Below are 15963 nucleotides of genomic sequence, written 5' to 3'. Positions count from 1 at the left end.
TTAATAATTCTGAAAGGTATTCTTTTTTTTCATTTAATTTTATTTATTTTTTTATATAGCAGGTTCTTATTAGTCATCCATTTTATACACATCAATGTATACATGTCAATCACAATCTCCCAATTAATCACACCACCACTCCCCCTGACGCTTTCCCCCCTTGGTGTCCATAGGTTTTTTTTCTCTACTTCAGTGTCTCAATTTCTACTCTGCAAACTGGTTCATCTGTACCATTTTCTAGATTCCACATATATGCGTTAATATGTGATATTTGTTTTTCTCTTTCTGACTTACTTCACTCTGTATGACAGTCTCTAGATGCATCCACATCTCTACAAATGACCCAATTTTGTTCCTTTTTATGGCTGAGTAATAGTCCATTGTATATATGTACCATATCTTCTTTATCCATTCATCTGTTGATGGGCATTTAAGTTGCTTCCATGACCTGGCTATTGTAAATAGTGCTGCAGTGAACATTGGGGTGCATGTGTCTTTTTGAATTATGGCTTTCTCTGGCTATATGCCCAGCAGTGGGATTGCTGGGTCATATGGTAATTCTGTTTTTAGTGTTTTAAGGAACCTCCATACTGTTCTCCATAGTGGCTGTATCAATTTACATTCCTACCAACAGTGCAAGAGGGTTCCCTTTTCTCCACACTCTCTCCAGCATTTGTTGTTTGTAGATTTTTTTTTTTTTTTTTTTTTGCGGTACACTGGCCTCTTGCTGTTGTGGCCTCTCCTGTTGTGGAGCACAGGCTACGGACGCACAGGCTCAGCGTCCATGGCTCACGGGCCTAGCTGCTCCATGGTACGTGGGATGCTCCCAGACCAGGGCACAAACCCGTGTCCTCCGCATCGGCAGGCGGACTCTCAACCACTGTGCCACCAGGGAAGCCCTGTAGATTTTTTAATGATGCCCATTCTAACTGGTGTGAGGTGATACCTCATTGTAGTTTTGATTTGCATTTCTTTAATAATTCGTGATGCTGAGCAGCTTTTCATGTGCTTCTTGGCCATCTGTATGTCTTCTTTGGAGAAATGTCTATTTATGTCTTCTGCCCATTTTTGATTGGATTGTTTGTTTCTTTAATATTGAGCTGCATGAGCTGTTTATATATTTTGGAGATTAATTCTTTGTCTGATGATATGTTTGCAAATATTTTCTCCCATTCTGAAGGCTGTCTTTTCGTCTTGTTTTTGGTTTCCTTTTCTGTGCAAAAGCTTTGAAGTTTCATTAGGTCCCATTTGTTTACTAGAGTATAGGAATGCAAGAGATTTCTGTGCATTAATTTTGTATCCTGCAACTTTACCAAATTCATTGATTAGCTCTAGTAGTTTTCTGGTGGCATCTTTAGGATTCTCTATGTATAGTATCATGTCATCTGCAAACAGTGACAGTTTTACTTCTTCTTTTCCAATTTGTATTCATTTTCTTCTCTGATTGCTGTGGCTAGGACTTCCAAAACTATGTTGAATAATAGTGGTGACTGTGGACATCCTTGTCTTGTTCCTGATCTTAGAGGAAATGCTTTCAGTTTTTCACCATTGAGAATGATGTTTGCTGTGGGTTTGTTGTATATGGCCTTTATTATGTTGAAGTAGATTCCCTCTTTTCCCACTTTCTGGAGAGTTTTTATCATAAATCGGTGTTGAATTTTGTCAGAAGCCTTTTCTGCATCTATTGAGATGATCATATGGTTTTTATCCTTCAGTTTGTTAATATGGTGTATCACATTGGTTAATTTGCGTATACTGAAGAATCCTTGCATCCCTGGGATAAATCCCACTGGATCATGGTGTATGATCCTTTTAATGTGTTGTTGAATTCTGTTTGCTATTATTTTGTTGAGGAATTTTGCATCTATATTCATCAGTGATATTGGGCTGTAATTTTCTGTTTTTGGTAGTATCTTTGTCTGGTTTTGGTATCAGGGTGATGGTGGCCTCATAGAATGAGTTTGGGAGTTTTCCTTCCCCTGCAATTTTTTGGAAGAGTTTGAGAAGGATGGGTGTTAGCTCTTCTTTAAATGTTTGATAGAATTCACCTGTGAAGCCATCTGGTCCTGGACTTTTGTTTGTTGGAAGATTTTCAATCACAGTTTCAATTTCATTACTTGTGATTGGTCTGTTCATATTTTCTATTTCTTCCTGGTTCAGTCATGGAAGGTTATACCTTTCTAAGAATTTGTCCATTTCTTCCAGGTTGTCCATTTTATTGGCATAGAGTTGCATGTAGTAGTCTCTTAGGATGCTTTATATTTCTGTGCTGTCTGTTGTAACTTCTCCTTTTTCATTTTTAATTTTATTGATTTGAGTCCTCTCCCTCTTTTTCTTGATGAGTCTGGCTAATGGTTTATCAATTTTGTTTATCATCTCAAAGAACCAGCTTTTAGTTTTATTGATCTGTGCTATTGTTTTCTTTGTTTCTATTTCATTTATTTCTGGTCTGATCTTTATGATTTCTTTCCTTCTGCTAACTTTGGGTTTTGTTTGTTCTTCTTTCTCTAGTTCCTTTAGGTGTAAGGTTAGATTGTTTATTTGAGATTTTTCTTGTTTCTTGAGGTAGGCTTGTATAGCTATAAACTTCCTTCTTAGAACTGCTTTTGCTGCATCCCATAGGTTTTGGATCATCGTGTTTCCATTGTCATTTGTCTCTAGGTATTCTTTGATATGCTCTTTGATTTCTTCAGTGTTCTCTTGGTTATTTAGTAACATACTGTTTAGCCTCCATGTGTTTGTGTTTCTTACTTTTTTTTTCCCTGTAATTGATTTTTACTCTCATAACATTGTGATAAGAAAAGATGCTTGATATGATTTCAATTTTCTTAAATTGACTGAGGCTTGATTTGTGATCCAAGATGTGATGTATACTGGAGAATATTCCATGCGCACTTGGGAAGAAAGTGTAATCTGCTGTTTTTGGATGGAATGTCCTATAAATATCAATCAAATCTATCTGGTCTGTTGTGTCGTTTAAAGCTTGTGTTTCCTTATTAATTTTCTGTTTCGATGATCTGTCCATTGGTGTAAGTGAGTTGTAAAGTCCCCCACTATTGTTGTGTTACTGTCGATTTCCTCTTTTTGAGCTGTTAGCAGTTGCCTTATGTATTGATGTGCTCCTATGTTGGTTGCATATATATTTATAATTGTTATGTCTTTTTCTTGGATTGATCCCTTTATCATTATGTAGTGTCCTTCCTTGTCTCTTGTAACATTCTTTATTTTAAAGTCTATTTTATCTGATATGAGTATTGCTACTCCAGCTTTCTTTTGATTTCCATTTGCATGGAATATCTTTTTCCATCCCTTCACTTTCAGTCTGTATGTGTCCCTAGGTGTGAAGTGGGTCTCTTGTAGACAGCATATATATGGGTCTTGTTTTTGTATCCATTCAGCAAACCTGTGTCTTTTGCTTGGAGCATTTACTCCATTCACATTTAAGGCAATTATCAATACGTTTTTCCTATTACCGTTTTCTTAATTGTTTTGGGTTTGTTTTTGTAGGTCCTTTTCTTTTCTTGTGCTTCCCACTTAGAGAAGTTACTTTAGTATTTGTTGTAGAGCTGATTTGTTGGTGCTAAATTCTCTTAGCTTTTGCTTGTCTGTAAAGCTTTTTATTTCTCTGTCGAATCTGAATGAGATCCTTGCCTGGTAGAGTAATCTTGGTTGTAGCTTCTAACCTTTCATCACTTTAAGTATATCATGCCACTCCCTTCTGGCTTGTAGAGTTTCTGCTGAGAAATCAGCTGTTAACCTTATGGGAGTTCCCTTGTATGTAATCTGTCGTTTTTCCCTTGCTGCTTTCAATAATTTTTATTTGTCTTTAATTTTTGCCAATTTGATTACTATGTGTCTTGGTGTGTTTCTCCTTGGGTTTATCCTGTATGAGACTCTCTGAGCTTCCTGGACTTGGGTGGCTATTTCCTTTCCCATGTTAGGGAAGTTTTCAACTATAATCTCATCAACTATTTTCTCGGGTCCTTTCTCTCTCTCTTCTCCTTCTGGGTCCCCTATTATACAGATGTTGTTGAGTTTAATATTGACCCAGAGGTCTCTTAGGCTGTCTTCATTTCTTTTCATTCATTTTTCTTTATTCTGTTCCACAGCAGTGAATTCCACCATTCTGTCTTCCAGATCACTTATCCGTTCTTCTGCCTCAGTTATTCTGTTATTGATTCCTTCTAGTGTATTTTTCATTTCAGTTATTGTATTATTCATCTCTGTTCTTTCTTTCATTCTTTATTTATTTATTCTGTTTGTTCTTTAAATCTTCTAGATGTTTGTTAAATATTTCTTGCATCTTCTTGATCTTTGCCTCCATTCTTTTTCCGACGTCCTGGATCATCTTCACTATCATTATTCTGAATTCTTTTTCTGGAAGGTTGCCTATCTCCATTTCATTTAGTTATTTTTCTTGGGTTTTATCTTGTTCCTTCATCTGGTACATAGCTCTGTGCCTTTTCATCTTGTCTGTCTTTCTGTGAATGTGGTTTTTGTTCCACAGGCTGCAGGATTGTAGTTCTTGCTTCTGCTGTCTGCCCTCTGGTGGATGAGGCTGTCTAAGAGGCTTGTGGAAGTTTCCTGATGGGAGGGACTGGTGGTGTGTAGGGCTGGCTTTTGATCTGGTGGGCAGAACTCAGTAAAACTTTAATACACTTGTCTACTGATGGGTGGGGCTGGGTTTCCCTTTTGGTTGTTTGGCTTGAGGTGACCCAACACAGGAGCCTACCTGGGCTCTTTGGTGGGGCTAATGGTGGCCTCTGGGAGGGCTGACGCCAAGGAGTACTTCTCAGAACTTCTGGTGCCAGTGTCCTTGTTCTCACGGTGAGGCACAGCTGCCCCCCACCTCTGCTGGAAACCCTCTAACACTAGCAGGTAGGTCTGGTTCAGTCTCCTGTGGGGTCATCGCTCCTTCCTCTGGGTCCCAATGTGCACACTACTTTGTATGTGCCCTCCAAGAGTGGAGTCTCTGTTTCCTTCAGTCTTGTCGAAGTCCTGCAATCAAGTCCTGCTAGCCTTCATAGTCTGATTCTCTAGGAATTCCTCCTCCCGTTGCCAGACCCCCAGGTTGAGAAGCCTGACCTGGGGCTCAGAACCTTTACTCCAGTGGGTGAACTTCTCCAGTTTGTGTGTCACCCACTCAGCAGTTATGGGATTTGATTTTATTGTGATCGTGCCCCTCCTACCATCGCATTGCAGCTTCTTCTTTGTCTTTGGATGTGGGGTATCTTTTTTGGTGAATTCCAGTGTCTTCCTATTGATGATTGTTCAGCAGTTAGTTGTGATTCTGGTGTTCTCTAAAGAGGGAGTGAGAGCATGTCCTTCTACTCCACCATCTTGAACCAGTCCTGAAACGTATTCTTTGATAAAGAAGTCTAATTTCCTAGGGAGCAAAAGATGTGCTTTAAAATAGTGAATGATGTATGTTTTCATTTAAAAGAAGGTAGATAACCAGAAAACTGATTTTAAGTAAATTACCTGCTCTTGTTCACAAATAAGAACTTTTTTTTACCCACTCCTCACTTTTGAGTGATTTTATAATTTTTAAAAAGTTTTTTTTCTTTTTGTGTATTTCTCATCACTTTGATGTGATTAGGTGGGGCTCTGCTAAGCAGAATGGAATTACTTTGCTTTTAATTAATACATTCCCTGTATGTACTGGGTCAGATTGTCATTTTTCTTATCAGCCTACCATTCTTTTTTTTCTACACAGAGATAATGTAGAATCATAAACTTTGTAAGAGGAGAATATCCACAGTGACCATGAAAAATTACGTCATGACTGTTAATTAACACCAAGGCCTGCTACAGGTGATAAAGTTTGGTGGGAATGTACACCGAGATCATTATATTCCTTAAGAAATGGTGTAGGGTGATATTTGCTATGTTTTGGTTAATTCATAATCAAAATTATGATGCAAATACTGTTAGAATTTTGTAGAAAAAAGATTTTTTATGTCATCTTTATTTGTCTTTCTAAAACAGTACTATGAAGTATTTATGAACTAATACAGAGACACCCAGAAAGTGAAAAAACTCATGATTTTAACGATAGAACAATCAGTAATTACTGTTTTTAGGAACAAATATAATGTAGGGGTGGACACATCTGTGGAGAGAATTGGGGAGTGTTGTTTTAGAATTAGTGTATGGTATCTTTGTTTCTCATTGGCATAAAAATATCTATCTTGCTTTCTCTTTTTTTTTTTAACCTATTTTATTCTGATTCTAGGGTGGGGTTGGAATTGGGTAGGCAAGTACTGTGGTGACTTGATAGACAAGGATAGGAAGAACAGAAGAATTGGCAAGAGTTTGAGGTTCATCGTGTTCATAAATACTTCTGAATCCCAAATCACATGACTTTTAATCTAGTAATAGTGCCTGGATTCCTACTGCATTATGGACTTCTCAAAATTCATCTCACATGTTGTGGTTAGTTATAGGTGCACCAATTCACAAAGGATACCAACCAGGGCAGGTAGAAGGGTGACACTCTCTGAATTAAAATGCAAGTGTGGAGAGTGTGTATGAGATCTATCTATGTTCAGATGCCTGGAGATATTTAAGCTTCTCAGGGAAGTGACCACCATGTTTATTTAACTTGATGTGGTAGCCTTTTTACCTAGCACTAAATGTAGCTTACAGTGGATGTTCTTTAAATGACTGTAATTGAAGAAGGAAACTTATTTCTGTTTTTGTTTTGGTTTTTTTTTGCGGTGTGCGGCCCTCTCACTGTTGTGGCCTCTCCCATTGCGGAGCAACAGGCTCTGGACGCGCAGGCTCAGCGGCCATGGCTCACGGGCCCAGCCGCTCCGCGGCATGTGGGATCTTCCCGGACCAGGGCACGAACCCGTGTCCCCTGCATCGGCAGGCAGACTCTCAACCACTGTGCCACCAGGGAAGCCCAGGAAACTTTTTTTTTTTTGGTCATGATTCAGGGCAACACTAAGAGAGTAAAAAGTTGCAGGAAAACACATAGAGGAAGAATTATCTCGTATTTAGGAATGGACTTCATCCTTATGAAGGAATTGGGTTCCCTAACACTAAGTCTGACTTCCAATGCTGGTGTTCATCTTTCATGGATGATTTAGAAGATATCTCTCTGGGGCATAGAAGAAAGTACCTTTTAAAGAACGCCTGCATTTTAATTTTACATGATTCTAACTTTCATGTCCTTAGCTTACAAAATACTGCAGTCACCACGATCTAACTGAAATAGCAAAGTAGTCAGAGTTCATTTCTGTAATTCTCTCTCTGCACTTCAGAATCCCTCTCCTTTTAAAATTGTTCTCCCATCTTCAAAATCTCCAAAGCCCCAAGTGTACCTGTCATGTACCAGCTCTCCTGTTCCCTCTAGTTCCACTGTTTATGCAGACAATTCAACATCTGTTCTGTCCCTCAAATCCAAACAAAAACAGCCCTTATTGCTCAGTGCTTTTGTGTTACAATCTGGTGAAAATAATTCAACAGAAGTTATGGATTTAAAATAAATGGAATGATCTCAGAGGGTGTTTAAGCATGAGTACATCCCCATCAATATCTAAGTGTTCAGTCCTGGAAGAGGTAAGAACAGGGAACTTCTAAGCTCGACATGTCTGCTGGAGGCCCTGATGAGCCCACCCACTTTTTTCAGTGACTCCCGCCCCAGGGGGCAGTGCTATAAAAACACACACCTTGAACTGAGAGAGCATGGTCTGGCATAACTTCTGCAAGTATCTGAACTCATGAATGATAAGTATGTGAATGTGAACAGTTGATTGTATGTAGGAAAAAAAAACTTCATTAGGAACATAGTTGTCCCATGAGGTCAACTTGAATTTACTCTCAACAATCCCTCTTCTTCCTAGCATGTTTTTTTGGTTTTGGTTTTGGTTGTTTTTCCTTTTACTGTCCCCAAGCCTCTGGTTCTGAGAACAGAAGTATCTACCTGAAGCAAACAGAGGTTTCCATGATATCTAAGGGGAAAGGGAATAGAAGTGAGAAACAGAGCAGATCTGGTGTCTGCTGGCTGATTTATTTTAGAACCTGTACACGTGATCTTGTGTTTGTTTTTAAGCCTGTGTACTTGGATAAAATATAAATGTGGTCTACATTCAAAATCCTAAATGAGGTCCTGTATGTTAACATAAGTGATGATGTCGAAAGACTACAAGGCTGAAGTTATTTCCTTGATTTTGAATCTTTTAGTATAATAGTATATCTAACAGAAATTATATGTAATATAAAAATCCACATTTTTCTGACAGAGTGATCACAAAATGTGTGATGTTTAAAATAACCAATCTTCATTTTGTGTTTTTTCTTACACATGGTACTGGAAGCAAAACACTTAAGAGGAATCTAGACAATCCAAATGTTTGATTTTCCAAATGATTTTGCCAGAATCTTTGAGTTAAAATTTTTTTTCTCTCACTCCTACTGAGAAAGTACATACATTTTGAAATTTAGTCTATTTGAGCAATGCTTTTATTCCCCTTTAAGATGATAATAAGCATATGGGAGTGGGATTGAATTTGAGACAAGCTGTTGATTTCTATTGAATACTCAAAAAATGTAAGGTATCAAATTTTTTTTATAACTATCCAGTGATAGGCTAAAATGTATTAAAAGTTCAGTAAAAAATCATCCTGATGTGGACCTTATAGGAAGAAACGTATGGTTGGAGTATATTTCATAATTGGGGTTGTGATTATTTTGCTTAGTCCTTAGAGTTATAAAGTTATGGTTTTCAAGGAAGAGAATTAAGGAGCAGAGAGGGATACTGAAATTCACATAGCGGCAGCAAGAATATTATTATTATTATGCCTATCCTATCACCATTCTTTTGTTATCTCTGTTATTTTCGGAACCATGTATTTAGAAATAACATACATATATATATATAATATGTTCTATTATATGATTATAAAATAACATGTATGTTATATGATAGTATATATATGTCATAATATATATATAACATATATAAACATATATAACAGTATAATATATTATAATATATATATAGTCTTATACTCCTAAGAAAGATTTTGAACAGATAGAGAATATACACTAGAGGCATTAACTGATTTTAAAGGATATACTTATAAATATATTTTCTTCTGTATCTATTGAGAAAATAGACTTCTGAGAAATCAAGTGGTATATCTTAGAGGTACAGCTAAAAGGAAATGGAGACTTGGGTTTTGTTTACATCTTTATGACACTAGATTAGCACAACCATTTAACTTTGTGGGTTCTCAGTCTCTTCATTTGTAAACCAGTGGGACGGAATGGGAGACCATTTCTAGCTCTAGTTTGTTTGACTAAAGAAAGAACCAGGCTAGTCTTAGAACATCTGTGAGAACACGAGGTTTGTCTTTGGGGCCTTCTCATCTATATTTCTTTGCCACTCTCTCCTCTTTCTGGCTCATCTGCTTTCTGCTAAAAATATTCAGGTGTCAGGGCCCACGAGGTTTCCTACTGAACTTCTTCCTTCTTGCAAAGGTTTATGATGACTATTTTTTTTTTTTTTTTTTTTTGCGGTACGTGGGCCTCTCACTGTTGTGGCCTCTCCCGTTGCGGAGCACAGGCTCCGGACGCGCAGGCTCAGCGTCCATGGCTCACGGGCCCAGCAGCTCCATGGCATGTGGGATCTTCCCGGACCGGGGCACGAACCCGTGTCCCCTGCATCGGCAGGCAGACTCTCAACCACTGCGCCACCAGGGAAGCCCTATGATGACTTTTATAACTTGCTGTTTAGCTTAACCTCTACCATAATACCCAGGCCTTATCCCATTAAACTCTGCTTTCAGCTACCAATAAAAAATAAATACTCGAATGAATCTAAGTAGCAGACTTACATGTTCATGTTCTCAGTTTTTAGTATTCATCACTTGTTGAAAGCCCATATTTGGCGCCTGGTGCCCCAGCCCCTGAATGTCCATTTTTAACAAATTCCCAAACAGATTTGGAGGCTATTTGGGAAACATAGGTCTAGGATTTTTGTATATTGCCAGAGATTTAGAAGGATTTATTTCAAATTATAGATAGAATATTTGGGGTTTGTGACATGATGCTTCAAGTTACATAATAAAATTGTGCATAATTTTTATAGGTTTTACTCCTTAGACAGTTCTCACTCTCTGGCACGGGGCCTATTTCCTGCAGAATAATTGTTTCTTTTCTCCAATGAATTTTCCCATATAGTATTTCACCTAGAGTTCATGTGTAAAAAAGTGGAGTCACAATTGAGAAAAATGGAAGAAAATGAACTTTCAAAATTACAAATTAGTCATCTATTCTATATATAGTAGTAACAATTTATCCCTCCCCTCACCCACCCCCTGGCAACCACAAGGTTGCCTTCTACATCCGTAACTCTATTTCTGTTTTGTAGATAAGTTCATTTGTCCCCTTTTGTAGGTTCCACATAGCAGCGATATCATATGATATTTGTCTTTCTGTGTCCGACTTCACTCAGCATGACAATCTCCAGGTCCATCCATGTTGCTGCAAATGGCATTATTTTGTTCTTTTTTATGGGTAATATTCCATTGTATATATGTGCCACATCTTCTTTATTCATTCATCTGTCGATGGACATTTAGGTTGCTTCCATGACCTGGCTATTGTAAATAGTGCCGCAATGAACATTGGGGTGCATGTATCCTTTAGAATTATGGTTTTCTCTGGGTATATGCCCAGGAGTGGAATTGCTGGATCATATGGTAGTTCTATTTCTAGGTTTTTAAGGAACCTGCATACTGTTCTCCATAGTGGCTGTACCAATTTACATTCCCACCCACAGTGCAAAAGGGTTCCCTTTCTCCACACCCTCTCCAGCATTTATTGTTTGTAGATTTTTTGATGATGGCTATTCTGACCCGTGTGAGGTGGTATCTCACTGCAGTTTTGATTTGCATTTCATTAACAATTAGTGATGTTGAGCATCTTTTTATGTCCTTTTTAGCCATCTGTATGTCTTCTTTGGAGAAATGTCTATTTAGATCTTCTGCCCATTTGATTGGGTAGAAGAATATTTTAAAAAACTATGAAAACAGATCTTCCTTAAGTGACTTACTGTAGAAGTTCAATGCCAAGAATAGATTTTTAGTATTTTTATTTATTAGTTACTATTGTTTTCTCTAATTCCCCTCATATACTCATTTTCATGGCATATAAAAGTTCTGCTTATTTAATGAGCAACTCCATGAAATTCCTTAAAATCTATTGCTCAGTGGATGGCCTTGGGCCTTTACTAGAAATGCTGAAAATTTGGACCCAGCAAGACCTACTGAATTAGAACCTGCATTTTATGAGATTCCTAGTTGATTTGTATCTGTTTTAAAATTTGAGAAGTGCTACCTTAAAATTACTTTTCCTTGGGCTCTACCAGACTGGAGTTTACTTTTAATATGTTACCTTATGAAATTACAAATTTTTAATAATAATGTTTTAAAAAATAGCTGTATTGTTTTTGTATAAATTATACGTTTATTTAAGATATAAAGATAATACAGAGAAATAGAAATAAGGAAACTCACTCAACCACTCAGAAATAACATTATCATATGATAATTTTAGACATTTCTATATACAGATATAGATGTAGCTATAGGTAGAAAGATGGATGTATGGATGGATGGGGAAAGGACAAGAGTGAAAATTTTACTGAAGTGAAATCATGCTATCTATAAAACATTTTAAAATGAAAGATACTAAGTTATTTTTTTCTGAAATCGAAATTATTGAGAATTTATAAATACGAAGAAATTTAAGTGAAATTGAAGGTATTGCTGAACTTGAAGCAAACCTTTCTTTACAAGAAGAGGTATTAGATTTTAAATGTCTTCTAAAATGTAATAACTTTGTGTTTCAAGTTTGGACATCTGTTGTCTGTCCAATGAAGGATGAGGAAATAAATATCATTGTACTGCTTTGCACTTTCACCTCCTGATTTTGTTTCTTCAAAACAATTTTTTTTGCAATGTCAAGGTTTCTAATATTCACGTTCCATTATACCATCATGATTTTAATAATTGTTTAAGCTTACTACTTTATTTAGGGGTACAATTATCTTATCAGTAGTACTTACAGCATCTCCCATCCTGAATTTTTATTTTGATTCATCTCTTAAATGCAAAGATTTCATTAAATATTACTATTCTCCTCCCAAGACAGTGCAACGAGTATTGTTTTCTTTAGCTTCTTGCATGCTTGAGAAGGCATGTTGTCCTTCTCCTGGAAGGCCAAAGTGCATGGATATATACTTTGTTATTCTTTGATGCTTAATACTGGTGATACTGCTGTGCTTTCAGAGATTATTTTCTGGAAGAAATCTCAGAACAGTTTAATACACCTATCTCCCCCTTCTTGTACTTAGGGAGTATATATACAACTCTTTTTCTATGAAGTTTAGTAACTTTACCAGAATATCTTAGCTTTACTATCAATATTTTTGTGGTGCACAGTGTGCCGTAAGTTGCCGTAGATTTGAGTTTCCTTTACTTCAGTATAGTTTTCTTTGATAAAGTTTAAAATTTTTTTCTCCATTTTACTTGTTCCCTTTCTTGGGAGCTCTATCTGGGTGTTCAGATTTGTTTGTTTTTCTTCTGTTTCAACATAGTAATAACCAGCTTTGTTACGAATGGGAGATTTCATCACTCACTCGACCCTGATGTGTAGAGTTTTCCTTCTGTACTATGTCATTACCCTTAGGAATTATCACCAATGTTCTATTTCAGAGACTGATGAATGTTCTGAACTGTGGCCACAGGGTACAAGCAGAGGTGACTTGGAAAACACTCAGAGTTATGGGAAGATGTCCATCTGTTGGTAATATAAATGTCACATTGTTGGCTGCTATCACTGGAAGGCCCATATGGCCCAGAGATGGCAAGTAGCTCATTAGGCTCCCCTCTCAGAAGATATATAGTTTCCTCTATAATAACGACACATGGTATGATATCAGGAGTACAAGTGACAAAAAAAAAAAAAAAATTTACCTTACCAAAATTAAAAAATTGTGTGTTTCAAAGGTCATCATCAATAAAGTGAAAAGATAATCCATAGAATAGAAGAAAATATTCCCAAAACATATATCAGATATTCTAGATATTTATAATCTACAATATATGCGCAACTTTTACAACTCAATAATCAAAGGACAAATAACCCGGTTTTTAAAAATGGGCAAAGTATCTGAATAGGCATTTCTGCAAAGAATGTATACAAATTGGCGAAGAAGCATAAGAAAAGATAGCATTACAGCCATCATGGGCATGGAAATCAAAACCACAGTGAGAACCTCCTTTCCACCTACATCAGTGCCCTCATACATTGCTGGTGGGCGTGTAAACTGGTGCAGCTGCGTTGGAAAGCAGTCTGGCAATTTCTGAAAAGGTGAAACACAGATTTACCATATGACCCAGGAATCCTAGGTGTACACTCAAGAGAAATGGAAACATGCGTTCATGCAAAAACTTGTACGTGGGTGTTTATAGTAGCTTTATTCATAATAGCCCCCAAATAGAAACAAGTATGTGCCCATTAATAGATGAATGGGTAAGTGCAATGTGATATATCTACCCGAAGAATACTGTTCAGCAATATGAAGGTATTAAGTACTTGTACAAGGTACGACATGGATGAACCTTGAAAATATTATGCTAAATGAAAGGAGCTAGTCACAAAAGATTGCATATTGTGTGGCCCATTCATATGAAATACTCAGAATAGGCAAATCTATAGAAACACAAAGTATTGATAGATTAGTCTTTGCCAGGGTCTGGGGTGGGTTGGGGGTGGGATGTAGAGACATTGCTCATGGTGGATGGGTATAGGGTTTCTTTGGGGGGCTGAAAATATTCTAAAATTAGGTTTGGTGATGGTTGCACAACTCTGCTGATATACTAGAAACCACAGAATTGTATACTTTAAATAGGTAAATTTTGTGCTATGAGAATTATATCACAATACAATCACTAAAAGAAAAAAGCCAAGTGGAGTGCAGTCTTGCTCCCAGGTTTCTCTTTGGTCCCTCATGATATTAGCAGCTTCCCAGTCAGACTGTTTCCCCAAGGTCATGGCTCTGCTTATACTCTGGTACCATTTTTCTGTCCCTCTTCCCCTCAGTCCAGGTGGTTCCTTTCATGGTCCTGGTGAAGATCAGAGCTAACACATGGAGGTGGCTTTATTCTTCCCTTGCTTTCTTTTTAATATTACAGTCACTGCATCATTATACCCTGCTTGTCTCCCAAAGCCTTCTTTTTTGCTTTCCAAAAACCTCTGGTGAAAGTAAAAATCCAAACCTAGACAATTTTTTTAATGGTTGTTTTTGGGATTAGGGTTGTAGGAAATATCTCATAATTCACAGGAATTGTAATTCCTGCTAGTAACTTTTGGCATGTTTGGAGAAAACAGAAATATATTGGAACCAAATCATGTTTTCCAAGCCTGCTAGGCTTCTTTGAGAAGTCCACTGGGTTTTGTTTTTTTTTTTAATCTTTTGCTAAGAATGAAATGAGGATTGATTTTTTTCTCTTTCTCTTGTCCAGGAAAACATTTCATAAATTTCAGAGTTAAACCCACTCTTCTTATTTTTGTGGTCAGTTTTCATTCCAAAGTTTTTTCCTCAACTGCTCACATCCTGAGAAAAATTTCACTGTTTAATCTCACAGGAGACATTATTTGTATTACAAAACAAATTTGATCATGTATAATGAGACATAAAAGTGCCAGGCCTGCTGGTGCGCTTTAACACTGCTCGGGGCATTCTTTTTCCAGTGAATTTTATGTCTGAAAACAAATTAGGAAGAAAAGACTACTCAGTGAGAATATGGAATCATATCAAAGAAAGTGTTCAAACCATCAGAGTTTCTGACATCCAGCAGTTCACTTCCAGACTAGACATGTATTAGGCAAATTTATTTCCAAATAAATTTGGAAATCTAAAATTCTAAATCTAAAATTCCCCAAGGTGCCCTTTTATGTTTATAATTGTAACCCCATTTATAATTAAAACACTTCTGTTAGTTTGGGAAGAGGGTTATTAGAACTTGAAATATATATGTATAAATATTTTTACATAATTAAAGTTGTATAATATATGTTATAATTAAAATTATATAATATATAATTATAAAAATTTATATAATTTTTCAAAAATAATTTTTTAATATGTAATACATTCACATGGTTTAACATTTTAAAACTGTGCAAACAGGAATAGAAGAAATAGAATGAAAATTCTCCCTCCTCCCCCCTACCCCCTCCCAGTTTGCATTTCCAAAGACAAGCAGTTTAGCTGGTCCTTTGTTTCTGGTATATGGTTCAAGAAACATTCTACAGATTAAGAAGGATATATATATATATATATATATATATATATATATATATATACACACACACATATTTCTTTTTTTCATCTTTATACAAATGCTAGTGATTATATAGTCTATTTTGTACATTTCTTTTTTTCACTTTATACGAAGTCTTGGAGATGTCCATTTTTCCAACATGGAATTGTTCCTTAAAGATGAAAAAAACAGAGCTTCCCTGGTGGCACAGTGGTTGAGAGTCTGCCTGCCGATGCAGGGGACACGGCTTCGTGCCCCGGTCCGGGAGGATCTCACATGCCATGGAGCGTCTGGACCCGTGGGCCATGGCCGCTGGGCCTGCGCGTCCGGAGCCTGTGCTCTGCAGTGGGGGAAGCCACAACAGTGAGAGGCCCGCATACCGCAAAAAAAAAAAGATTAAAAAAACGTAAGTTAAATGTACTTTACAGTTTTTAAAAATTAAGTTTCGTTTTTGTCTGGACTCCTTTTGTCTCGCAATATTTTCTTTTTCATTATATTCTTACTTTCACAGATTTACCTTTGAGAGTATTAAGATGGTAGTGTGATGTTTTAATTGCTGTTCAATCTGACAAAATTTATCTTTCTGTGGTTATACCAGAAGAAACTTCTGATTGATAATCCC

At 36.8% G+C, this 15963-nt stretch overlaps 1 protein-coding gene across 2 annotated transcripts in view; it reads left to right on the top strand.

The window, feature by feature from the left end:
- The window catches only part of KCNT2 (potassium sodium-activated channel subfamily T member 2), a 373439-nt gene that overhangs the window by 53978 nt on the left and 303498 nt on the right, over positions 1 to 15963 (top strand). The window lies entirely within an intron of this gene.

The sequence above is a fragment of the Phocoena sinus genome, chromosome 1, assembly GCF_008692025.1.
Source record: "Phocoena sinus isolate mPhoSin1 chromosome 1, mPhoSin1.pri, whole genome shotgun sequence".
NCBI lineage: Eukaryota > Metazoa > Chordata > Mammalia > Artiodactyla > Phocoenidae > Phocoena > Phocoena sinus.
The sequence above is the reverse complement of the archived record's forward strand: the minus strand, read 5'-3'. Positions and strand labels throughout refer to the sequence as shown.